The 26,123-nt window shown below is 43.1% G+C and overlaps 1 long non-coding RNA gene across 1 annotated transcript in view; it reads left to right on the top strand.

The window, feature by feature from the left end:
• Positions 1-25,817, top strand: part of LOC132658047 (uncharacterized) — a 30,005-nt gene extending 4,188 nt beyond the window's left edge. The window contains exon 2 of the long non-coding RNA XR_009597034.1: positions 20,209-25,817. This is a non-coding gene — a long non-coding RNA (uncharacterized LOC132658047). The remainder of the gene's footprint in view (positions 1-20,208) is intronic.
• The last annotated feature ends 306 nt before the right edge of the window (positions 25,818-26,123 follow it).

Below are 26,123 nucleotides of genomic sequence, written 5' to 3'. Positions count from 1 at the left end.
CAGTTGCACCAAGTGGGGCTGCCCTCCTTTGCGATGCATGGGCTTCTCCTGTGGGGGCTTCTCGTTGCAGAGCACAGGCCTTAAGGCATGCAGCCTTCATAGTTGGGGCACGCAGTCTCAGCAGTTGTGGTGCATCGGCTTAGCTGCTCCAAGGCATCTGGGATTTTCCCAGACAGGGATCAAACCCGCGCAGTGCAGGAGCAGGATTGAACTCTCATGTCCCCTGCACTGTGCCACCAGGGAAGTCCAACTTTTTTTTTTTTTCTTAACCTTATGGCATGTGGGGGATCTTAGTTCTTCTACCAGAGATCAACCCACACCCCTTGCATTGGAAGTCAGTCTTAATCACTGGACTCCAACAGAGCTCCCAAACAAGTCAAAGTACATTTTAAATGTTTTGACATTTTTAACTGATTGTTAGAACTTCATTCTGACACCTTCATTTTCCAAATGTTTTCTGCAAGTTTGCATGAGTTTCCATCTATGTTTTTTGTGGTTTTATTTTTTTTTTTTTTGCCTTCTTTGACCTTAGACACAGTGTCTAACAAGGGAGAATGAATTTTTCAAAATTCAAGTAAACAACAATTAGCCTTTCTGCCATTTAATCCTAGACATTTTTCCTATAACACTGGGCTTATCAGTTAATTGTGTTGCTTCAAAAATGTCATAAACTGTAAAACATACCTCTAATCCTTCAGCCCACTGATTTCAGGAGTGTTTATAATTTCCAATCCATTTATAATACAAGAAATTTAGGCACCGACTCACAACAACTCCTTTCCAAGGACAACTAGAAAAAAAAAAACTGACATCAAATCCCTACACTGTTCAAGAGAATTAAAATAGAAACCACAGACTGGGAGAAAAAAAGATATATCCAATAAAAGACTGCTATTCAAAATATACAAAGTACTCTTAAAACTTAACAATAGGAAAATAAGAAATTTGATTTTAAAATGGGCCAAAGATCTTAATAAACACCTCCTCAAAGAAGATACACACATGGCAAATAAATACATGAAAAGATGCACCCCATCATATGTCATTAGGGAAATGTGAATTAAAACAAGATATCACTACAGTCCATGTGGTAGCAAGGAGTCGGACACAACTGAGCGATTCACACACACACACACACACACATCACTACATACCTATTCAAATGGTCAAAATCAAGAAGACAAAAGCAAATATTGGTGAGAATGTAGAGCAAGAGGAACTCTGCTTTGTTGCTGGTGGCAATGCAAAATGGGACAGCCACTTTGGAAAGATAGTTGGGCAGTTTCTTACAAAAATAAACATTCTCTTACCATATAATCCAGCAGTCACATTCCTCAGTATTGACCCAAAGGAGCTGAACACTGTTGTGCATACAAAAACCTGCACACAAATGTTTATAGCTGCTTCATTCATAATTGCTGAAACTTGGAAGCAACCAAAATGTCCTTCAGTAGACAGATGGATATAAACCATGGTACATTCCAGGCAATGGAATATTATTTGGCACTAAAAATAAATGAGCTATCAAGGCATGGAGGAAACTTCAATGCATATTGCTAAGTGAAAGAAGTCAATCTGAAAAGGCCAAATGATACTGTTCTCTTTTAAAGCGTCTGCCTCCAATGCAAGTAGACCCGGGTTCGATCCCTGGATCAGGAAGATCCCCTGGAGAAGGAAATGGTAACCCACTCCAGTATTCTTGCCTGGAGAATCCCATGGATGGGGAAGCCTGGTAGGCTACAGTCCACGGGTTCGCAAAGAGTCAGACACGACTGAGCGACTTCACCTTCACCTTCACCTATTAAGACACCTGGGGAGACGGCACTATAAATCCTTTCAGCTCTTCATGTGGGGAAGATACTATCCAGCCTTGTATAGCTCTTTTATTTTTCACTTATTTTTACTTGTGGTTAAGTATACATAACATAAAAGTTACCGTCTTAACCATTTTAAAATTTACAATTTGGCAGCATTAAGCACATTTATATTGTTATGCAAACATTACCACTATCCATCTCCAGAGCTCTTTTCTTCTTGCAGAACTGAACCTCAGTATCCATTACATAGTAGCTCCCCACTCACTCCTCCTCTGAGCTTCCTGATAACGTCTGTTCTTTCTGCCATTATGAGTTTGCCTGCTCTAGATACCTCAAATAAGTGAAATCATGCATTATGTATCCTTTTGGTGTCTGGTTTATTTCACTTAGCATATTGTCTTCAAGGCTCATAGATGTCATAGTATGTGTCAGTACTTCATTCCCTTTTATGGCTGAATAATATTCCATTGTATGGATATACCACATTTTGTTTATCCATTCATCTGTTGATGGACACTTGAGTTATTTCCCAGTTTGGGGCTATTATGAATAATACTGCTATGAACACTGATGTACACGTATCTCTTTTGAGTCCCTGCTTTCAGTTCTTCTGAGTATATACCTAGGAGTGGAATTGCTGGATCATACAGTAATTCTATACTATTTGAAAAAGTGACAAACTGTTTTCCACAGGAGTTTCACCATGTTACATTTCCACTTACAAGGCATCAGGGCTCCAGTTTCTGCATGTCTTCATCAATGCTTGTTATTCTCTGTGCTTTTTTTTTTTTTTTGTAAATAAAAACCACTCCTAGGGGATTCCCTGGCAGTACAGTGGTTAGGACTTTGTGCTGTCACTGACAAGAGCCCAATTTTAATCCCTGGTTGAGGAACAAAGATCCCATAAGTCTCGTGGTGCAGCCAAAATAAAAGGAGATGGGGAATATAAACCTGCCTTAGGAATGAGCAATGCCATCTGATACGTATTTACTAAGGAGAAATAAAAGCATGTCCACAAAAATATTTTAAAATAATAATAATAACCACTCTGAGTGGGCATGAAGTGATTATTTAGATTTACTTTTTTTTTTTTACTTTCTTTGTTTAGCAATAGAAGATTTTCATATGAAATGCAGGCATCTCTCCTGATCACATTCATTCCACACTGTCTAATGAATCCTATATTTCATTTCTAATAACCTTTAGGCTCTTGCCTTGGAGACTACTGGGCTTCCCTTGTGGCTCAACTGGTAAAGCATCTGCCTACAATGTGGGAGACCAGGGTTCAATCCCAAGCCTAGGTTGGGAAGATTCCCAGCAGAAGGGAAAGGCTACATACTCCAGGATTCTGGCCTAGAGAATTCCATGGACGGTATAGTCGGACACGACTGAACGACTTTCACTTTCACTTTGAAGACTTCTACCTACTTCCACCCGTGGCTCCCTCATCTCTAAAGTAGCTAAGGCACCATTGCTTTCTCTGTATTTGCCGCACCAGAGCAGTAGCGCCATCTAGTGGTCCAGAAAGGTAGTTGCAGGAGCAGCTCCCAATATTTCGCTAAGACTTTATTATTATATACCTGGTGATGTCCATCTGGTATTAGCACGAAAAGCGAAATCTGATTCGAAAAATGGTGACTTTTACAAAAATTATATAGATGGGCTTCTCCCCAAATGACAAAGCCTTCTCCAATGTCCTTTTAATTACACCCCTTCCTAAAATAGAAACAATAGGAATGCAGCTGACATTTTAAATGCAACTGGCTTGTTGAAAAATCTGTCCAAAAAAGAAATAATTTTTTTTTCAATCTCTTCTATCAGTCATCATCTATCGAATCTCCCTTTTCAACCTTTTAAAGACATCTCTTGGAAACAGTCTAACTTTCAGGTTTTTTCAAGTTTTCACAGTTTCTGACACCTCACCCTTCTCCCCAGAATAGGAGCTTTGGAGTGGGGTGGGGGAGTGATCTTGTCTTTATGCTGTTCCCTCCCCTCCTTCTTTCTTTAACACTTCTCTGATGTTTAAAACAGAGACTAGAAATTATGGGGAAGGCCCCACCCTGCACAATTTTCTAACATAAGAAATGGGTCCCTTTTCCAACTACTCGCCCCCCCAGCTCACACTCCTAAGTTCTAAGGTATCTACTAATTTCATTTGTGCCCCACTCAAAATCAAGAAAGAGTTCAGACTGCTTCATTTATTTTATTATTATTATTTTGGCCATACCATGTGGCTTGTGGGATCTTAGTTCCCTGACCAGGGATTAAACCCAGGCCCTCAGCCGTGAAAGCACAGAGTTCTAGCCACTTGACCACCAGAGAATTCCCAGGCTGCTTCATTTAGACCCTCTCTCTGCCTCTCCACCTTCACACCCAAGCCATCTTCCTCCCACTTTCCTCCCTTTCCCTAGAGATCACAGGAATAAGAATGAGAAATAAGTATCACTCTTAGAAAATGAGATGTTATCACTAGACAGGACTGTAAACCTGAAAAAAACCAAGAGGCTGAACTAAGAAACTACTAGAGCCAACAAGAATTCTAAAAAATAGCCCACTATAAGATGAATGTTCAGAAAAATCAATAGCTTTCCATTATAACAGCAGCAACCATTGAGCAAAGGTTAAGAAAAAAAATTCTATTCCAGTAACAACAAAATATCAAGTTCCTAGAAATAAACTCAGTAAGAGCAGAGGCCACATAAAGAAAACTACAACGCTTGACTACAAACATAACAACAAGATCTGAGTAAAAAAAAAAAAAAAAATGAAGAGGCATAGCTTGTTCCTAATTAGGAAGCATCAACATTGTAAGAATTTCTTTTCTTCTCAAATTAACATAAACATAAAACAGGATAAATAAGTTACAGCCTATCCAAACAATGGAATCCTACCCAGCAATAAGAATGAAAGAACTATTGGTATAGGTAACAACACGGAAAAATCCCAAAATTGTTAGGCTGAGTAAAGAAAACCAAACACAGAAGAGTACATACTGTATGATTACATTTACGTAAAATTCTAGAAAGGGGAAAAAATGATAGCAAATGGAATTGGCAGTGGAAGTGAGGATTAAATGTGAAAGGGCATGAGGGACTTTTCCAAGGCTGTTGAGAATGTTCTATATCTTGATTGCACTGATGATTACATGGTGTATACATCTGCCAAAACTCATCTAAATGTATCCCTAAAATAGTACATTTATTGTATATGAATGGTACCCCAGTAAAGCTGAAAAAATTAAATGCAATTCCAACTAAAATGCAACTCAAAAAAACCAACTTTAGGGTTTGAGGGAAAGAGGGGCAGAGGCACTGAAAATAAAATTTGGGGGGAAGCATAAGTGCATGAGGCCAGCTAAGACAAGAAAGCATGAATGCAGAGAGTCCTGCAGCAAGTTCATTGACCATCCTGGTCACTCTGGGAACAAGATGCCTTCAGCTCCTCCGTAGTCCCCTCCATCACTAAGAAAGTTTCCCCCGTGGGAAGGAGAAGGAACAGTCTCACCCGCTTGCCTTATCTCCACCCTATACAGCCTAGCATCAGGCTGCAGATAGCAAAGGAGTTTGGTTCCTTTTTACCGAAGAGGAGGACCTCAGTTGTTTTCTTCTCTTTGGAATGTGGGGTCCATGAAGCTATTTTCATTCTCAGCTTTGAATCCTGGATGCCCTTTCCAGAGTTGTCCTATTACCAAAAGGCCAACAAGAGATTTAAATTCCTTTAGGGTCCCCCCTTTATCACAGAGGGCTCCAAGAATATATAATTTCATGGGATAAAAAACAGAGCCACCTGTAAACCAAAATATATTCTAGGGTTTTAAGAGGAGAAATGTGCAAACATCAGATGGTATATTCTACCACACACTAAGCAAGAGAGAAGAGAATAGGCATGAATTGGTTTTGCAAACTTCAAGGTTGGCTGTTATTTAGGATGAAGCACTTGAGAAGGGAGAATGATGGGTTGATGCATCAGGATCTTTTGTGTTGGCTGTAGGCAAAAGTATGACAGTATTTTAATATAACTAGTTTTTTTGGGCATGAAAATTTTCCATGACCATTAAGACAATTCTCTTTCAACTGGTGTGCTTAGGGGTTATTTTTAGAAATGAAATTTCTCATTAAGGAGTGATGTGGTTTGAAGATGATCACTCTTCCAAGCTAGTTTTCTCTCCACTCTCCATTAGCAGGGTCAAAAAAAAAAAAAAAAAAGACAAATTTGGCGGGGGGAAAGGCTTTCTGCCTTCAGGAGCACAATTTCTAGCTCACTTTTCTTTGCCAAGTAACAAAAAGGTAATATACCTAAGATCCTCTGCCAGTTTTTCACTCTGTGTAGCTAAGATTCTACAAAGATTAAGAAATCATTAAGATCTGAGGTCTATTGGAAATATTCGTGGCAGCTAATCAATGACAAAAATTGGGGCCTATCTCTCCATGGTAACTGGTGGAGATAGTTTTCTGTTTTCTGAGCCACTGGAGTATCTCTTTATTCACTGTTGGTCAATAAAATGAGAACAACCCTATATGGTGCTCTCTACACCTGTTGCAAACTAAATGGACAATATCACTCAGGTCCGTCTATATCAGTTATCTAGTGCGTTACCACAAACGTAGAGGTTTATCATCTCACAGTTTATAAGTCAGGAGTCCAGGCACACTGAGACAGAACCTCTGCAAAGCTGCAATCGAGGTTTCAGTCGTATTCAGTGGTATCATATCAAGGTTTGACTGGGGAAGGGTTTGTGTTTAACCACATGTGGTTGCTGACAGCATTTGGTTCCTTGAAAGCTATAGCTATAATTTCCTGGTGGCTGTCACTGAAGGTCACCCTGTTTCTTGTCATGTGGTCTTGTTCATAGAGAAGCTCACCAAGCTTACTTCCTCAAAGCTAGTACAAGAGAGAATCTTGCTTCAAAACAGACATTACAGTCTAACATAATTTAACCACAGTTGTGACAGCCCATCACTTTTCTATTAATTAATTAGTTAAGTTTGTAAGTTTTTGGTTGCACTGGGTCTTTGTTGCTGAGCACCGGCTTTCTTCAGTTACAAAGAGCAGGGGCAACTCTAGTGCGATGCTGGGGCTTCCCATTGAGGTGGCTTCTCTTGCTGTGGGGCACAGGCTCCAGGGCACATGGGCTCCAGTAGTTGCAGCACTCAGGCTCAGTAGTTGTGGCTCATGGGTCCTAGAGCACTGGGACTTCAAAAGTTGTGGCTCATGGGCTTAGTTGCTCCATGGCATGTGGAATCTTCCAGAACAAATGATAGAACCCATGTCCCCTGTGTTGGCAGGCAGATTCTTATTCCACTGTACCACCAGGGAAGCCCAGGCCATCACTTTTGCCATATTCAAGTCCCAGGTCTCATCCACGCTCAAAGAGGGGGTCACACAAGGACAAGAACACCAGGAAGCCTAGGTGTTGGGAGTGGCCTTAGAGTCTGCCCTCCACATCGTCCAGACTGGCTGCCAATATCACCTTAATTTAAGTGAGGATGACTTGGATTAAATGAGGATTACTCTATCCCCAGTGACTGACAGATGGACCACCCCCTGCCATAACTCCTTCAAGAAGAGCATCCACCACACAAGTAAAGGCAATCTCGAGTGGTTCTCTCATCTCCTTACCCGCTCCTTCTTTGTCTTTCTCTTGTCTAGCTCCCCTCCAAATACTGAGAGCCCACACTGCTCCTCTCCTGGAGGGCACAGCTTGGATTCCCGCCCCACCCCGCAGCGGGGACATGCTTGTCTCTGAGAATGTAACCATGTGAATATGGAGGTCTCCACCGCCACCACTGTCATCAGCACAGTTGCTCAGAGCCAGGCAGAGCAGAGTGTTAGCCATGAAGGTGATGCAAAGGGTAGGAGGCATGACCTCAAGACGGTCACAACCCAGATGGCCACTGTTCTGCAGTCTCACCCAAAGAGTGTAAGAAAAGGGTTTTAGTGTGCCGCTCCTGTCCACTGTGTTTGAATTTTTAAATAATGAGCATGCAGTATTTGTGTAATCAACAGCAAAAAATGTATAAATTGTCTCCAACTCAGAGCATAGCTAGGAGTTGAGAGTCAGCTCCTCTTACCCTATCTCTGCAAACAGAACTGCAATATCCTTTGTGAACCCCACCACTCTCTCACACATCTTCTCAAGCAGATGCCTTAGACAAAAATGATCTAAGCCTTCCTCTGGAGGTGGGTCTGTATATGGCATCAGTCAATCAGTTTATCCCATACATTTCCACTACAGTGACTGGTAGGGGCAACCCAACCAAAGCCAATGAGACATAAGGAGAGGTGTACTGTGATCTCTGGCATAGAAAAAGCCCCATCTTTAGGGCACTTCCGGGAATCTCTGCCCTTGTACCAGTGCTAGTCAAAAGGAACATAAGGTAAGTTTCACATACGATTTTTTTTTCTCCAAGCCCTTTAATATCACTTAAACAGTTGAGGCACAAGCAATAATAAAACTCCATGTTTTATGTTACAAGAAGTAAAATTTTGTATATCTGCATGATAGATCAGTTTTTCTCAAAAATCTCTTCTGCAGTGAAATAAACAAACACTCTGGTCCACACGTTGATTCAACAAGAAAGGCAGATGAGATGATAAACTCCCAAACTTCCTGAGAAGTAAGAGGACTCAGATGTTTACTGACTGCCCATCACACACCGCATCAGGTTTTGCACACTTTACAGTAAGATGTGAACTTAAATTCCATTTATCTATTAACAGAATAGCCCTGATACCGCCAGGTAAGCCCCATTTTAAATGTACTTCAAGGACAAATAACTCTTAATGTTCTAGTAGCTATATATTTTGTTTTTTAATTTTCTTTTTTAAAGTTTGTTTTTGTTTTATTTTTTGGCCATGTTGTGCAACATGTAGGATCTTAGTTCCCCAACCAAGGATTGCACTCTGGCCCCCTGCATTGAAAGCATGGAGTCTTAGCCACTGGACCATCAGAGAAGTCCCTAAAATTTATTCTAATTTATTCTTTACTTTTGGCCTAACCACACAGCTTACAGGATCTCTCAGTCCCCAGACCAGGGATTGAATCCAGGCCATGACAGTGAAAGTCTAGAATTCTAATCTCTAGACCACCAAGGGACTCTGCTGGGTATGTTATTCACTCAGTCGTGTTTGACTGTTTGCTACCGCATGGACTGTAGCCCGTCAGGCTTCTCTGTCCATGGAATTCTCCCGGCAAGACTACTGGAGTGGGTTGCCATTCCCTTCTCCAGGGAATCTTCCCAACCCAAGGATCGAACCCAAGCCTCCTGCACTGCAGGCAGATTCCTTATCATCTGAGCCACCAGGGAAGCCTAGGAGCCAAATTTTTAAAAGAAAAAATGAAATTAGTTTTAATGATATATTTCCATTTAACTCAGCATATCATTAATGTTCTCATTTCAAGATTAAAACTGTTATTCTACTTTTTTTCATTCTAGGTCTTTAAAACTGGGTGTTTACACTTACAGAGTGTGTTGATTCAGACTAGGCACCATTCTCAAGAGCCACAAGGGCCTAGTGGCTACTGTCTTGGACAGTGCAGTCCTGGACAGGACAATATAAGGATGTGAAGCTGGATCTGTTCCTGTCTTGACATCACAAGTATGTGTGGGAAGGGGAGCTTGTGCCAAAACTGATTGCGTCTAGGGAAGTGAATTGAAAATTAGCTAGGACCTTGGTGGTATCATTTGAGTCACCAGTGGAAGCATCGCTTAAAATGAGCATTACCTCAGGACATTTCAGTTTTGTGAATCTGTAAGTTTCCTTTAGTACTGAAACTAATTCAAGTTGAAATTTCTGTCATTTCCCATCAAATGAATCTCAACAGAGGGTAATTAATAAAATCAAGCAATCTATATCGTGCCGGCACTAGAAGCATGGACAGTAAGCATAAGGATTTCAGAAGTTCCTCCCTAGATGGAACTTGACAATAGCAGGGTTTCTCAGCCTTGACATTTTGACCTGTGGGGCTAGATTGTTGTTGTTGCTGCCATTTATTTATTCAGCTGCACTAGCATTCAAGATCCTCAGTTGCAAAATGCCAGGTCTCTAGTTATGGCATGTGGAATCTAGTTCCCTAGCCAAGGATCAAACCCGGGCCCCTTGCATTGGGAGTGCATTCTTAGCCACTGGACCAGCAGAGAAGTCCCGGGATGATTCTTTATTGTGAGGATCTCTCTTGTGCGTTATAGGATGCTTACCCACTAGATGCCAGTAGCACCATTTACCTCCAGTTGTGACAAATGAAAATATCTCTGGATATGGCCAAATGTCCCCAATTGAGAGCTACTGAATTAGGGAGGGGATTTGAAATAAATCTGAAAGAAGAGGTGGGAGGTATTTATGTGGGGAAAGCATTTCCGTTGGAGGTAATGACATGAATAAAGGAACCGGGGAGAGAAAAAACAAAAGGCTCAAGAAGAAATCAATCAAGTCGTCACTGTTGAGTCCCAGCTGTGGCTGCCAACAACAATCAGAGCATTGAACTTTATCTGGAAAGTCATTTTTTAAAAAATTCTATCAGACATTGTTAGTAGAAGCCTAAATCAGAGCAAACCTTTTTGGAGGGCAATTTGGCAATAACTATAAAAATGAAAAATGTTTTTATCCTTTGTCCCAGTAATCCTTCCTCTAGGAATTTACAGAAACAAAAAGAAAAAACTTTACCTATCAGCAAATAATAAAAATAATAATAACTGAAAAAGACAAATGATCATTAATTGGGACATGACTAAGTTAATTATGGTAAAGCCACACGACTGAATACTACACGTCCATTTTAAAAGTTTGATTCTGTGTGCATGAAGAAAAATGTTCAAGTTATCTTGTTAGATTAAAAACAAAGTAAGATTAAAAACAGGATGTACAGCATAATCCCATACAAATATAATAAGAATATCTGAGATGCTTAGAAAAAAATAAAGTATATATAAAACTTTTTTTGAGAGAAAATATTTTTTAATTTATTGTAGCATAATTGCTTTACAATGTTGTGTTAGTTTCTGCTGTACGAATTGGCCACATGTATACATATAGCCCTTCCGTCTTGGACCTCCCTCCCACCCTAATCCCCATCCTACCCATCTAGGCCATCACAGAGCAACAAGCTGAGCTATACAGTTATCTTGGGGAGAATGCATGATTGAGAGGGGAAAGAAATAACAATTATACTTTCTATATTGTTAGAAAACAATTCAAATGTGAATATCTAATTAGCTGGTTTCAACAACTCAGGAAATCAGGCAGCATGCCATCTGGCAACTAGAAGGGCACTCCTAGAGACTGTACTGCTAGAGATTTTAGTAGGAAGAAGAGGGGGAAGGGAGCGATTAGCAGGGAAAAAGAAAGGATCACTGTATTTTCAGGCTAGGATATCTTTTTGTCAGGACATCATGCAGGTTACCTTCTCATCCTCTGGGGTAGGGGGCATGGGGGGAAAGGAGAGGCTCCATATAACAGATTACCTCACTGGTGCGAATTAGAAAATCCCGAACCGATTAACTAAAACTGCACTTCTAGGGCTTCCCTGGGGGCTCAGTGGTACAGAATCCGCCTGCAAATGCAGGAGACAGGGGTGGGTTCAACCCATGGTCCCGGAAGATCCCACACGCCTTGGGGAACTAAGCCCGTGTACTACATCTACTGAGCGTGTGCTCTAGAGCCCTCGAGCCACAACTGCTGAGCCCACAGGCCATAATTAGTGAAGCTGTCACACCCTAGAGCCTGTGCTGTGCAACCAGAGGAGCCACCACAGCAAGAAGCCCGAGCACGGCAGCTGGAGGATGGCCCCCACTTGCTGCAACTCGAGAAAAACCCAGGCAGCAGTGAAGACCCGGCACAGCCAAAAATAAATATATTTATTTTAAAAAATTTAAAAAGACTGCATTTCTAGGGAACTCCCTGGCAGTCCAAGGGTTAGAACTCAGCACTTCCAATACTTTGGGCTCAGGTTCAATCCTTGGCGGGGGAAATAAGAGCCCACAAAGCACTTCCCAGGTAGGTCAGTGGTAAAGAATCTGCCTGCTAAGCGGAAGACCCGTGTTGGATCCCTGGGTCAGGAAGATCCCCTGAAGGAGAAATGGCAACCCACTCCAGTGTTCTTGTCTGGAGAATCCCGTGAATAGAGGAACCTGGCGGGCTACAGTCCATGGGGTCAGAAAGGGTCAGAGACGACTCAGCGACCAAACAGCAGCAGCAGAAGAAAGTTGCAGGACACGACAAAGAGACTGCATTTCTGGTGAGGGTCAAAACTGCAACTACATTAGGTATTAAATCTAGGTTTGGTATCATGGACTTCAGCACAAGTAATGCCATTTGGGGCCAGTGGTTTTTCTCTTAAACAATATATATATATATTGTGTGTGTGTGTGTGTGTGTGTGTGTGTGTGTGTGTGTTAGTCACTCAGTTGTGTCCAACTCTTTGTGACTATAGCCTGCCAGGCTCCTCTGTCCATGGAATTTTCTAGGCAAGAATACTGGAGTGGGTAGCCATTCCCTTCTCCAGGGGATCTTCCCGACCCAGGAATTGAACCCAGGTCTCACTCATTGCAGGCAGATTCTTTACTGTCTGAGCCACCAGGGAAGCCCCAGCAATATATATTATATATGCAACAATATGGAGAAATCTGTTTTATTGGAAGATTTATTTTATGTGGGCCATTTTTAAAGTCTTTACTGTGTTTGTTACAATATTGCTCCGTTTCATGTTTTGGTTTTTTGGCCACATGTCCTATGGAATCTTAGCTCCCCAACCAGGGATTAAACCCAAACCCCCTGCATTGGGAGGGGGAGTCTTAAGCACTGGACCACCAGTGAAGTTCCTCTTATTTTCTTGACATCAAAAATTATCTTCCACCCCAACCCAAACCCATGTCACTGCCTTCCACTAGCCTACGAAGGAGCTTGGCTGGGTGGGTTGGGTGTGATTTATAGTATTAGCAAATATCTGTCGAGTAAATGCTACAACCACAGCTACCATGATGATTTCATGGACTGGTAAACTGGAAAGAAAAATACACTATTGGGTTTTTCAAGCAAGAAAAACCCAACCCCAGTGCCCATTCCCAGCCATTCTTGACAAATAAGTGGAGAGTGAGCTGATTTCTTTCTAAAAGGGTTTGGAGTACCATCAACCAACTACTGAGCTTTTCTCTTTTTGAGTGGGATAGACAAGTTGAGAGCCAGAACTGAGTTATTCCAGACCATTGAGAGGAATTTGTGCTGTGATAGGGAACCAAGACACAGAAAGGAAAAGAGGAGGAGGAGCCGGCAGAGGAGGCTGATATTTAGAGAAGAAATTCTGGCGGAATAAAGATGTTTAAAGGGAATCGCTGTGACGTTTGCTACGTGGTATGCAATATCATCCTTTTTCCTCACCTTCTCCAAAAAATCTTCAGTAAAACTTTGTTGCTCCATCATGTACAGCGGATTGGAACTGATTTTCTAGCACTGCATTTAAGCCGGGAATGCAACCTCAAAGTGGACCAAGGGTGAGAGCTTGTGGTTACTGTCAGGAGCCTTGCCACATCTAAGTTATACATTTTCAAACATGACCATGTTTGATGATTTTTAATAATGAGCATGCATTATTCGAGTTGTCAGTAAAAATACTTTTTTTAAGTTATCTGCACTTAAGGATGTGGTAACTTGAAACACCAATACTTTGGCCACCTGATGTGGAGAGCTGACTCATTTGAAAAAACCCTGATACTGGGAAAGATTGAGGGCAGGAGGAGAAGGGGACGACAGAGGATGAGATGGTTGGATGGCATCACTGATTCAATGGACATGAGTTTGGGTAAACTCCGGGAGCTGGTGATGGACAGGGAGGCCTGGCATGCTGCGGTTCATGGGGTCGCAAAGAGACAGACATGACTGAGCAACTGAACTGAACTGAAGGACATGGAGTTGAAAGTTATTTTCTTACCTGGCTCAGTAGAACATGGCATAGAGATCTTTGCCCTTGTATAAGGGAATCGAGTCCTGGAATAGAATCTTAAACCACTGGGCCTATTTAGAAGAATGTTTTGTTATAGAAAAGAATCTCTCTAAAATTTGTGTGCTTGCATTGTGTTTTTATTACAAACCTCTGGCAGAACTTCAAACATGCTAATAATCCTCTCAAACGGCTATATAAAGAGAAGACATCCGTGCAGAATTGCCCTGCGAATCAAGTTCCTGAGATCATGGTGATCCTGTGGATGAGAAACCTGGAAGGAGAGCATTTGAGTCTCCAGCATGTTCTCCAATGAAGTGCAAATACGGATTCCTATTATTGCCAAGGGCTAGGAATTCAACCCTGAATGCTCACTGGAAGGTCTAATGCTGAAGGTGAAGCTCTATGTCAGTGGTATCTCTCAAGCTCACCCTCTTAGCTACTCCCAGTAGTGGATACTCCTGGGGCTGGCACCCATCAAACCAGTCTGGGAGAGAGATGCCCAAGTTTGCTGCAAAAGCACACAGACTTGATGGTGTCTGCCTCCATCAGTGCATTTTCTAGCTTCCGGTCAGCCACCCAGGCTTCACCACTTCCCTTCTTTTTGCCTTCTAAAGCTTCTGCCTTTCTAGTCTCTGCATGCCAGCCTAGATTGACACACAGCCTTGCCTGGGCCCCCTGCTGCAGCTGCAGGGTTCCATCTCATGCTTGCTGCCTGGGCGCCAACCCCCCGCCTTAGCTCCTGGCTGTGGATGACTCCCAAGACTACAGATCCTCAGCGCAGCCCTGATGGCTAATGTCACGCTATTTTGCTAAGTCAAATCACTTCCAAGGGCTAAGTCAATATTCTGTATCCTCTTTCTCTCAAATTGGCCTAATTAGTGCATCCAGAAGGGGCATGTGGAGTCAGTACAGAATAAAGAGTAAAAAAGCACAAGCTTGTACTGCATGTGCATGTAGAATGCAATGTGAATTGCGCCGCCTGGAGGAAAATTCCAACGCTGCAGTCCCCATGAACGATTTCCCCTGCATTTGCCCAGGCTTGTGCAGTCTTACAAGCTGCGTAGCTCTGAAAAAATCAATTCATCTCCCAGCGCCTCGGTTTCATCATCTATAAAATGGAGCTAATATAGAGTACATAGATAGGAATACCAGACCACCTGACCTGCCTCTTAAGAAACCTATATGCAGGTCAGGAAGCAACAGTTAGAACTGGACATGGAACAACAGACTGGTTCCAAATAGGAAAAGGAGTACATCAAGGCTGTATATTGTCACCCTGCTTATTTAACTTCTATGCAGAGTACATCATGAGAAACACTGGGCTGGAAGAAGCACAAGCTGGAAGCAAGATGGCCAGGAGAAATACCAATAACCTCAGATATGCAGATGACACCACCCTTATGGCAGAAAGTGAAGAGGAACTAAAAAGTCTCTTGATGAAAGTGAAAGTGGACAGTGAAAAAGTTGACTTAAAACTCAACATTCAGAAAACTAAGATCATGGCATCTGTTCCCATCATTTCATGGGAAACAGTGGAAACAGTGTCAGACTTTATTGTTTTGGGCTCCAAAATCACTGCAGATGGTGATTGCAGCCATGAAATTAAAAGACGCTTACTCCTTGGAAGGAAAGTTATGACCAACCTAGATAGCATATTCAAAAGCAGAGACGTTACTTTGCCAACAAAGGTCCGTCTAGTCAAGGCTATGGTTTTTTCAGTGGTCATGTATGGATGTGAGAGTTGGACTGTGAAGAAAGCTGAGCACCGAAGAATTGATGGTTTTGAACTGTGGTGTTGGAGAAGACTCTTGAGAGTCCCTTGGACTGCAAGGAGATCCAACCAGTTCATTCTAAAGGAGATCAGTCCTGGGTGTTCTTTGGAAGGAATGATGCTAAAGCTGAAACTCCAGTACTTTGGCCACCTCATGCAAAGAGTTGACTCACTGGAAAAGACTGATGCTGGGAGGGATTGGGGGCAAGAGGAGAAGGGGACGACAGAGGATGAGATGGCTGGATGGCATTACCAACTCGATGGATGTGAATCTGAGTGAACTCCAGGAGTTGGTGATGGACAGGGAGGCCTGGCGTGCTGCAATTCATAGGGTCACAAAGAGTCAGACACGACTGAGTGACTGAACTGAACCGAACCTCACAGGATTGTTGTAGGGAGAAAACAAAATGCTAGGCAAACACAGCATAGTGCCTGGCACATTACAAATGTTCTGTATGTATTAGTGAAGCACAAGCTGGAATCAAGATTGCCTGGAGAAATCTCAATAACCTCAGATACGCAGATGACACCACCCTTACGGCAGAAAGCAAAGAAAAACTAACGAGCCTCTTGATGAAAGTGAAAGAGGAGAGTGAAAAAGTTGGCTTAAAACTCAACATTCAGAAAACTAAGATCATGGCATCTGGTCCCATCACTTCATGGCAAATAGATCGGGAAACAGTGGAAACAGTGACAGGCTTTATTTTGGGGGGCTCCAAAATCACTGCAGATGGTGACTGCAGCCAGGAAATTAAAAGATGCTTGCTCCTTGGAAGAAAAGCTATGACCAACTTAAACAGCATATTAAAAAGCAGAGACATTACTTTGCCAACAAAGGTCCATCTAGTCAAAGCAATGGTTTTTCCAGTAGACATGTATGGATGTGGAGAAGGCAATGGCACCCCACTCCCGTACTCTTGCCTGGAAAATCCCACAGATGGAGGAGCCTGGTAGGCTGTAAAGAGTCGGACACAACTAAGTGTCTTCACTTTGACTTTTCACTTTCATGCATTGGAGAAGGAAATGGCAACCCACTCCAGCGTTCTTGCCTGGAGAATCCCAGGGATGGGGGAGCCTGGTGGGCTGCCGTCTATGGGGTCGCACAGAGTCGGACACGACTATAGCGACTTAGTAGTAGCAGCAACAGCATGTATGGATGTGAGAGTTGGACTATAAAGAAAGCTGAGCACCGAAGAATTGATGCCTTTGAACTGTGGTGTTGGAGAAGACTCTTGAGAATCCCTTGGACTGCAAGGAAATCCAACTAGTCCATCCTAAAGGAAATCAACCCTAAATATTCATTGGAAGGACTGAGGCTGAAGCTAAAGCTCCAATACTTTGGCCACCTGATGCGAAGAGCTAACTCATTTGAAAAGACCCTGATGCTGGGAAGGACTGAAGGCAGGAGGAAAAGGGGATGACAGAGGATGAGATGGTTGGATGGCATCACCGACACAATGGACATGAGTTTGAGTAAACTCTGGGAGCTGGTGATACACGGGGAAGCCTGGCGTGCTGCAGTCCATGGGGTTGCAAAGAGTCAGACATGACTGAGCAACTGAACTGAACTGAACTGAACTGATATGCATTAGTAGGGCTTCCCTGGTAGCTCAGTGGTAAAGAAGCTGCCTGCCGATGCAGGAGACACAGGCCATGTAGGAGACGTGGATTTGACCCCTGGGTCAGGAAGATCACCTGGAGAAAGGAACTTAATCCACTTCCGTATTCCTGCTTGGAAAATTCCATGGGCAGAGGAGCCTGGCAGGCTAGAGTCGATAGAGCAGCAAAAGAGACAGACATGACTTCAAGACTTCAGGACTTCAAAACAACGACAACAACAAATATGCATTAGTAGCTGTTATTTTCCAAGTGTAAACCCAATGGCCAATCTTCTTTAACCTTAAGTGGCATCAGAGATGCTGTCTTTCTACATATTGTTGGGACTGGCAAGCAATACTGCTACATCTTGTCAGTATATGTGTAGCTGAAAGGGGGATCCAGCTGCTCGCTGCTCAAAAGCCAATAAAGAGGCAAGGGTAGAAAGGAAAATTTGCTTTATTTTGGGTGCTGGCAACCAGGGAGTGGGGTGGATGGGAGGGAGGGGGAGGGAAGAGGGCAGATGCCTGTATAAGGTCTGACTCCCCGCCTCCACTGACAATTGGTGGGCTAGAGATTTTACAGACTAAAGGAGGAGGTGACATTTAGACACAGTACAGTGAGCTCTGAGAGTCAACTTGAAACCGGGCATCGGTGGTCTGACTACTATCATTTTGATTGTTTTAGTTACAGTTCATCTTAGTTCCAATGTTGGTTTGTTCCCATTTCCTTGAGGCCATTTCTCAGAATTGAGGTAGCTTATGTCACGGCTACAGTCTGGGTATCATGTAACTTCTGGGTAACCTCCATATTAAGTTAAGGGGTTTTGGTGTCTATAAGGCAGCTTACAGGATATGGGGGCTTCTCAAGTGGCTCAGTGGTAAAGAATCTGCCTACCTATCCTGGAGACGCAGTTTCGATCCCTGGGTCGGGAAGATCCCCTGGAAAAGGAAATGGCTACTCCAGTGTTCTTGCCTGGGAAATCCCACAAACAGAGGAGCCTGGCGGGCTACAGTCCATGGGGTCGCAAAGAGTTGGACACGACTTCGCAACTGACCATGCCCACACAGGCTATGGCTCAGAACATGACCTATAGCACTTGAAAAGGAACTGAAGGTCCTAGACTTTGCTTAACAGCTCCACTTATTGTTTGGTCTCCTTTGACTGTTTTTCTTTGTTTCGGCATTTTCTTGCTGCTCTGATTAAACTTATTCTTCAGCGAAAGTTTTCCACAGACAAAAGGCAGGCAGAGGACATGTGTGTTGTGGGGTGGGGATGGGCAAGGGCCATAGGGTCCTGCTCCATTTCATGTGGACTGGAGCCTTTTTTTATATATTTTTTTTTTTTTTGCCCAGAGTTATACTTGAATAGGTTTGGGTTCTGCACGTTTTGGCCAAGTCCCAGTGTAAAAGCAGTACTTCTTAAACTTTAATATGAGTATCAGTCATGTAGGGGTCTTAAAAATGTAGACTCTGAATCAGCAGGTCTGATCTGAGACCTAAGACTTTGCTTTTCTAAGGAGCTAATGCCATGTAATGCTAATGCCACTGGTTCATGGACACATTGTGAATAGCAAGGTTTTACTGAGGTATGATTACAGATCATAAAATTCACCTGTTCTGAGTGTACAGTTCAATACTTTTTGGTAAGTTTATCATTCTGTGCCACCATCCTGATAACACAGTTTAGGAGTGTTTTCATCACCCCAGCAATATCACCCCTTTTACAGTTAATCCCCATTCCTACCCCCAGCCCCAGGCCACTGATCTACTTTCTGGTTTTATAATTTGCCTTTTCTGGATATTTCCTATAAGTGAAATGCTGCAGTACATGGTCTTTTGTATCTGGCTTCTTTCAGAGAACATAATGGTTTGGGGGTTCACCCAGGTTGCAGCAGGTGTCATTACTCCATTTCTTTGGATTGCTCAGTAGTATGAGCAGACCATATTTTGTTTATCCATTCACCAGTTTGGGGGTTGCTTCCACGTTTTGGCTATTGTGAATAATGCTGCTGTAAACATTCATGTGCAAGTCTCTTTGTGAAAGTATGTTTTCATTTCTCTTGAGTAAATGCCTAGGAGTGAGTTTCCTGGTAAGAAGTAAGGCATTAGAGCATCATAAGATGTTAGACAGTTCTATGTTAAATAACAGGGCTTTGTTGATATTTGTGACTATTTTTCAGGCCCAGGGAGGTGCTTACAACTCTTGGACTATCTAGTAATTCTGTTTTCCTTAAATCAGGGTTTCTCAACCACAGCACCTTTGGGAATTTCCTGGCAGGCCAGTGATTAGGACTCCATGATTTCACTGCCTGGGTTTGATAACTAGTCCAAAAACTAAGATGCCGCAAGCCACGTGATCCAGCCAAAAAAAAAAACAAAAAACCCACACCAAAAACAGAACCTCAGCATTGTTGATATGTTAGGCCAGGTAATTCATTGTTGGGTTGGAGGGAGGGTGTCCTATGCATTGTGGGATGTTGAACAGCAGCCCTGGTCTCCACGTGCTCAAGGCCACTAGCATGCCCACCACTAGCTCCCAGTTGTGATCGCTAAAGTTGTCTCCAGACATTGCCAAGAGTCCCCTGGGAGGCAATATTGCCCTGGATAAGAATCACTGTATTAGGGTTTACTTAATAAACCCTAATTTATTTAATTTGTTCCAATCGTGCTTCTGACCTAGAGGTATTCAGTGGTCAAGTATATAGTCAATCCTGTCTTCCTTACTTGGAGAAGGTGTGTGGGTCCTGTCTTGGAGCTCTCAGCGTTGACATCCTACACGCTGCTTTATTTAATTTGTTCTAAATCAGTAGTTCTCCTGTGGTTTGGTTTGTATGCATTTGTTCTCAAACTGGGCCAAGAGAAGAAATAAAGGATTGCAGATGGCACAGGCTGTGGTTTCTGTCTGTTTAATTCAGATGAGTCCAGCCTGATGGGACTTATTCCAAAATATGTGCTTGAGGGATACCTAATACACGTGTAATAGGTATTTTGAGTTATACAGCTCTGCTTATAAGAAACACGAAAGAAAATAGAGTGGATGTTTGTTGTTTTTTGACTGCCAGATATACATTTCTTGCTTCCAAACAGCTTCCTGCTTGCATTTTGAAGAATGAATTCTCCCTGACTGTAGGCGCTTGGCGAGACAGAAAATCCAGGATCCAACTGAGGAAGACAAAGGGCTTCCTGGAGCCCTCCCCCACCTCCTGACTGATCCTTTCTCTCCAACTCTGGGAGGGGGAGTGTTTCAGTTTTTCTATTTCTATGAAACAAACAACTGCAACCCTAGAAGTTTAACACCACAGTGATTTATAATTTCTCATAATTATTCTGTGGGTTAGTTACTTGGACAGATCTGCTGGTCTCACCTGGGCTCATCCACGTGGCTACCTTCAGTTAAAAAGTCGGCTTGGGTTGGATAGAAGACTCAAGATGGTCTCACTCAGTATTTGGTAGTGAGTGCTCCTCCACCTGACCTCTCATCCTCCAGTTGCCAAGCCCTACAACAAGACTCATGTAAGATCTATTTTCCTCTTACGTGAATGGTGTGGCATGAAGATATGAGATGTACTAAAAGTAGCAGAGCCCAGAAGAGCCATAGGACTACTGGGGAGACTGGAAATTATGACTGTAGGAGTTAGAGTAGAGATGCAGAAAGAAAGACATGACATTCTTGGTGACATTCTGTAAGCCACTGGATCAAGCCTTACCTGAAGCTGAAGGCCTACATATAGTCTTCAGTTATGTGAGCAAATAGATAATAAATTTTCAGTGTTTTTTAAGCCATCTGGAGTTAGGCTGCAATCAAAAGCATCCTCACCAACAACTATCTCTTATAAGAATAACCTGCTGCTACTTTAGAGGGTAACAGATGGAGGAACTTCAAGCTGCGTGTCATTGAAGAGGACCCAACTCCCAAAGCAAGCTCTACAGGCTCTCTTGGCACTTTACGGGGTATTCACAGATCCTCCTTGAGCCCCTTCAGTTATAGATACCATATGTCTGCATCCTCCAATAGAATCTTTTAGAGTGTCCCATGTAAGCAAGAAAAGCAATTTGCAGTTGAATGGAAATTTTCCTTGCGATTTAGTCTTTGAAATCTTTTCCTATAGTCTAGGTCTCTAAGTGTGTAGAATTTGGCAAGAACAAATGGAACAAGTGTCTTGGGTCTCATTCTGGGAATGTTAAAATCCATATTAAGCTCAGAAGATCATTTATTTTCCACCTCTGGCCATCTCAACCTGCAGGATTCAGAAATAATCTGGTACTTCTGAAAGTGACCAGAGGAACAGCTGAGCCTGTGGGAGCCAAGCAGATAATTCATTTTATTCTCTCACTGCTGCTAACATATGAAAAGGAAGTTTGAGCTCCATTTTCTAGATAAAGCAAATTGAAGCATGTAGAAGTGATAGACTCAGCTATGCCTTAAACAAGCACTATCAAGGGTGCTTACATTTGATGCTGGCAGAGCTCCTAAATAACCTTTGTAAATCACATGTTATCCACCTGCCTGTGTGTGTGTGCTAAGTGCTAAGTCACTTCAGTCATGTCTGACTCTTGGCAATCCCATGGACTGTAGCCCACCAGGCTCCTCTGTCCATGGGATTCTCCAGGCAAGAATACTGGAGTGGGTTGCCATTGCCTTCTCTAAGGGATCTTTCTGACTGAGGTATTGAACCCGCATCTCTTATGCCTCCTGCATTGGCAGGTATGTTCTTTACCATTAGTGCCACTTGAGAAGCCTAGACACCTAAAAATAGAACCAGAATTCTGAGGGAGCAGCTTCCCCAAAAAACATAAGAAAAAGAAAAGGCCAGAGGCATTTCAAAATTATAAATCTAGTTTAAATGAGCAGGACATGCATTACAGTGACACAGTGCAAGGACCTCATTAGTGACTGACTTTTAAGGAGTTATTAGAATTGTCCAAAAATGAATACTGATCCTTCCACAGTTCCGTGGATAGAATCAAATGCCATGAGTAAGTATGCAAATTAGCAGATGTCCACATGCCCAGAGTCTCAAGAGAATAAATCAAGAAGTTATCTGAAGAAACACATTCTTCCCCTTTATTAGCATTTGGTTCAGTTTCGTTCAATAAGCGTTTATTGAATGCCTACTCCATGCCCAGCACTGGTCATTTCATTTCCATTCATATGATGGTCAGCTGTCATTTTCTCATTTTCCTCATCAAACTCTTCCAAATAGAACACTGTGTTAGTCTCCTAAGGCTGTGTCGACTAAAAAATATAGACACAACCTGAAAGTAGAGAGTTATTTTATTTGGTGGGAATGTTTAGGAGTCCGAGCCTAGGAGAAGGTATCTCAGTAGCTCTGAACTGCTCCAGGAAGCAGGAGGGGAAGTCAGGCTATATATAAGTTTGCAATAAAGGGAACAGGCACCCTGAACATCAAAGATCAGCTAACCAGTTAAGGAATTGAACATACTATGTGGGATGACGCAAGCCTCTGGGCTCACTGAATTCATGCCCTTCACCTCAGCTCTCTGGGGCCAATCCTGTTTCCTCTCTCACCTTGCTTCTTGTATTCCCTCAGCTCCTTAGCAATCACTGTGGGGGATGGCAGTGTCCACTGGATCGGAGTGTTGGGAGCCCTCATTCGCATTTGCAGGCCAGCAATTGCTGATGACTGTGATATTTCTTATTTATCGATATAGCAGCAGATATTTTCATTTCACAGCTGCCATAACGAAGTACCACAAACTGAGGAGTTTAAACAATAGAATTTAATTCTGTCACAGTCCTGGAGGCTGCAAGTCCCAAATAGAGGTGTCTGCTGAGTCATCTTCTCTCTGAAGGCTCCAGGGGAGGACTCTTCCTGCCTCTTGCAGCCTGTGGTGGTGCCAGACTTTCCTTGGCTTGTGGCCACATCACCCCAATCTCAGCCTCTGTCTTCATGTGGCTTTCTTCTGTGTGTGGGCCTCCCTGTATCTTCTCTTCACCCTATAAAGATGCCAGTCTGCGGATTTAGGGCCCAGCCTAAATCCAGGATGATTCCCTCTTGAGATCCTTAACTAGTTAGATCTGCAAAGACTCTATTTCCAAATAAGGTCACATTCTGAGGTTCTAGGTAGGCATGAATTTTAAGGGGCAGGAGTACACCATTTAACCCACCATAAATGCTGTCTCACTAAAGCCAGAGGGAGAAATGTTAATTTCACCAAAGCTTTTGAAAGGGAGGAGGAGAAGGTTCAGATTACTCACTCCACAACCAACACCTGTGAAATCCCCTGTTGCAGGTTGAATAGCTGGGAAGCAACTCAAGTGAAGATTAGCTTGAAGGGTGTTTATTAAACAGTGCCCTGGGACTTTCCTGGTGGCTCAGATGGTAAACAATCTGCCTGTAATGCAGGAGGTGTGGGTTTGATCCCCGGGTTGGGCAGATCCCCTGGAGAAGGGAAAGGCTACCTGCTTACCTGGAGGATTCCTTGGACAGAGGCCCGGGTGGGCTACAGTCACAGAGTCCAACATGATTGATTGACTAACACTTTCACTTTTGGGATCCTAACCCTTGGGGAGGGAGGGAAAGAAAGCTAGACTGGGGAAACTTGAGCTATGATGCAGTCACCCCAAAGTCTGACACTTGTCCTGAAGAACTCTGGAGCTGGGGTGTCCTTCAGAGCTTTTCAGTCCCCATCCATTACTGGGTGTAGGATTCCCAGGGATGGGTGTGATCTTGGGTGAAGTGGGTGTCTTTCGGAAGGGCAGTCCCCACAGTGGGCTGAGAGCTGAGGACTGCCAGCCAGTAGAGTGCCCAGCAGTCGGGGGAGTAAGTCCTTCATCCTTGAAGAGGGATCTGGACAGTGCATCACAGTATCTACAGCACTGCCTTAGTCACTGGTCTCTTTCTGCAGCTGCCATGGAGGAGGTTTTCCTTTTTCTCCTGTCTCCACGAGGTGCTGAGGACCCGTCACAGTCCTCGCCCCCACTGAAGCTTCCTTCTCCAAACTTGCAAAGTTTGGAGTTTCCATCCACAAAAAAAGGAGTCTGAAAATTACCCCTAAGGGTTACCTCCTTAAAAAAAAAATATTGAAGCGGTAATAAAGAGCAAACGACGTGTTTGTCAGTATTGCATCATGGACTATGTACTGGATTTTGAGTAAGAAGACATAGATTCAACAGCTAGTTCCACCACTATCTGTGTAACCTTGAGCAAATCACTAGTTTTTTAGAAGAGAGGGCAAGGAGTGTGTCTGCTTTGTTTGTGACTGATAATGCAGAACCTAGGGGAGTACTTTACACTTTGCAGGTTTAGTAAATATTCCCCGTGTACATGAAGGAATGAACAAGCTTTGCCTGGGCTTTGGTTTCTCTGGGATAATGTTGATTTGGTAACGAGAAGCGAGGCCATGGTTCCCCAAGTGTGGCACCTGCACTAGCAGCAGCAGCAGCAGCAGCAGCAGCAGCGGCATCCCCTGGGAACTTGTTAGAAATGCAAATTATCAGGCTCCACCCCAGCTGTGCTGAATCAGCAAACCTAAAGGAGGGGCCAGCGTTTTGTGCTTTAATAAGCTCTTCCGTTGATTCTGCTGCCTGCTCAAGTTCAAGAACCACTGGGCTAGGTTACACCAAGGCATCAAACTCAAAATCTCAATGGCTTAATACAGCAAAGGCTTATCTCTTGCCCACACTAAATGCCCATCTTCTGTTGACAAGGGACTCCGTTCATCATGGTCGCCCAGGGATTCAGGCCGATGGAGCAGCCAGCATCTAGAAAGCCACTGGTGGTCATGGCCAAGGAAAAAGATGTGGGGAATCACGAACTGGGTCTTTGAAGCCCCACCAACATGTGCTGTCATTTCTGCTCACAATCCATTATCCAGAGCAAGTCGCAGGGGCACATCCAATGGGAAAAAAGTAGAGAAGGGCTTCACCCATTGTGGGACTGTTGGGAGGATCAAGTTAAGTAGCAGATAGGGAAGCCTTTGGAGACCTGTTAAAAGCTATACCACTTGAAGAGATTATTTCTATTACTTCTGCTCTTGGTATTAAAGTGTTGGCCCCCTGGCTGTTTTGCTCCTTGTCATCGTTATTAAGTGATGGCTGAGAATGGGGTCGCAATGATGTGGAATTCTAAAGCAGGAAGTCACAATTTATAAGGTTATGTTCAAAATAAGTTTATCAGATATTTTTTCAAGATGCTGGCTTTGAGGAGACAAAACGATAAAAACGTGTAGAAAACACGATGCATGCTTCACGTGGCACGTAGAATGTATTTGATATTTTGTTAGGCAAGCGATTTTTTCCTCCTGTTCAGATGAATTACTGTGACAATCTCACAGTTACAAACACTGGATTGGTTTGGAACAAGCTTTTTATTTACTGGTCACCTTAGATGTAGGGTTCATACAGCTGGTTCACAGGATAGTTTATAGAGGTAGGAGTCCATCCAGAGTTCAAATCTCAGCTCAGCTACTTATTACCTGTGTAACTTGAAGTCAGTTATTTAAGCTCTCTGTGACTCTGTTTTCAGCTGGGGAAAAAATGAGGCTCACCATAATTGATACCTCACAGGGTTATTGTAATGATTACATGAAATAATACCTGTAAAATGCTTAAAACAGTATCTGCAACATAGCAGGTACATAATACATACATGAAGCTATTGTACTGTTGTTGGTTTTTACATTTTTTATTTTAAAATCCAACCTCTTCATCAATAAATTTCAAGATTCTGCTTGAGCTCTGTCTACCTTCTCCACCTCACCTGCTCCTATACTCCTCACTGCCTTACCTCTTGGAGACCACACTGGCCTTTTCCATTCTCAAATATGCCAGGTTGGTCCCTGCCCCAGGGCCTTTGTTGGGAAACTTCCCTGTAGCTCAGATGGTAAAGAATCTGCCTGCAATGCAGAAGATCCGGGTTCAATCCCTGGGTCAGGAAGATATGCTAGAGAAGGAAACGGCAACCCACTCCAGTATTCTTACCGAGAATCCTATGGACAGAGGAGCCTAGCAGGGTACAGTCCATGGGATCACAAAGAAT

The sequence above is a fragment of the Ovis aries genome, chromosome 17, assembly GCF_016772045.2.
Source record: "Ovis aries strain OAR_USU_Benz2616 breed Rambouillet chromosome 17, ARS-UI_Ramb_v3.0, whole genome shotgun sequence".
NCBI classification, from domain to species: Eukaryota; Metazoa; Chordata; class Mammalia; order Artiodactyla; family Bovidae; genus Ovis; species Ovis aries.
This window is presented reverse-complemented; position numbering and strand designations above follow the sequence as displayed.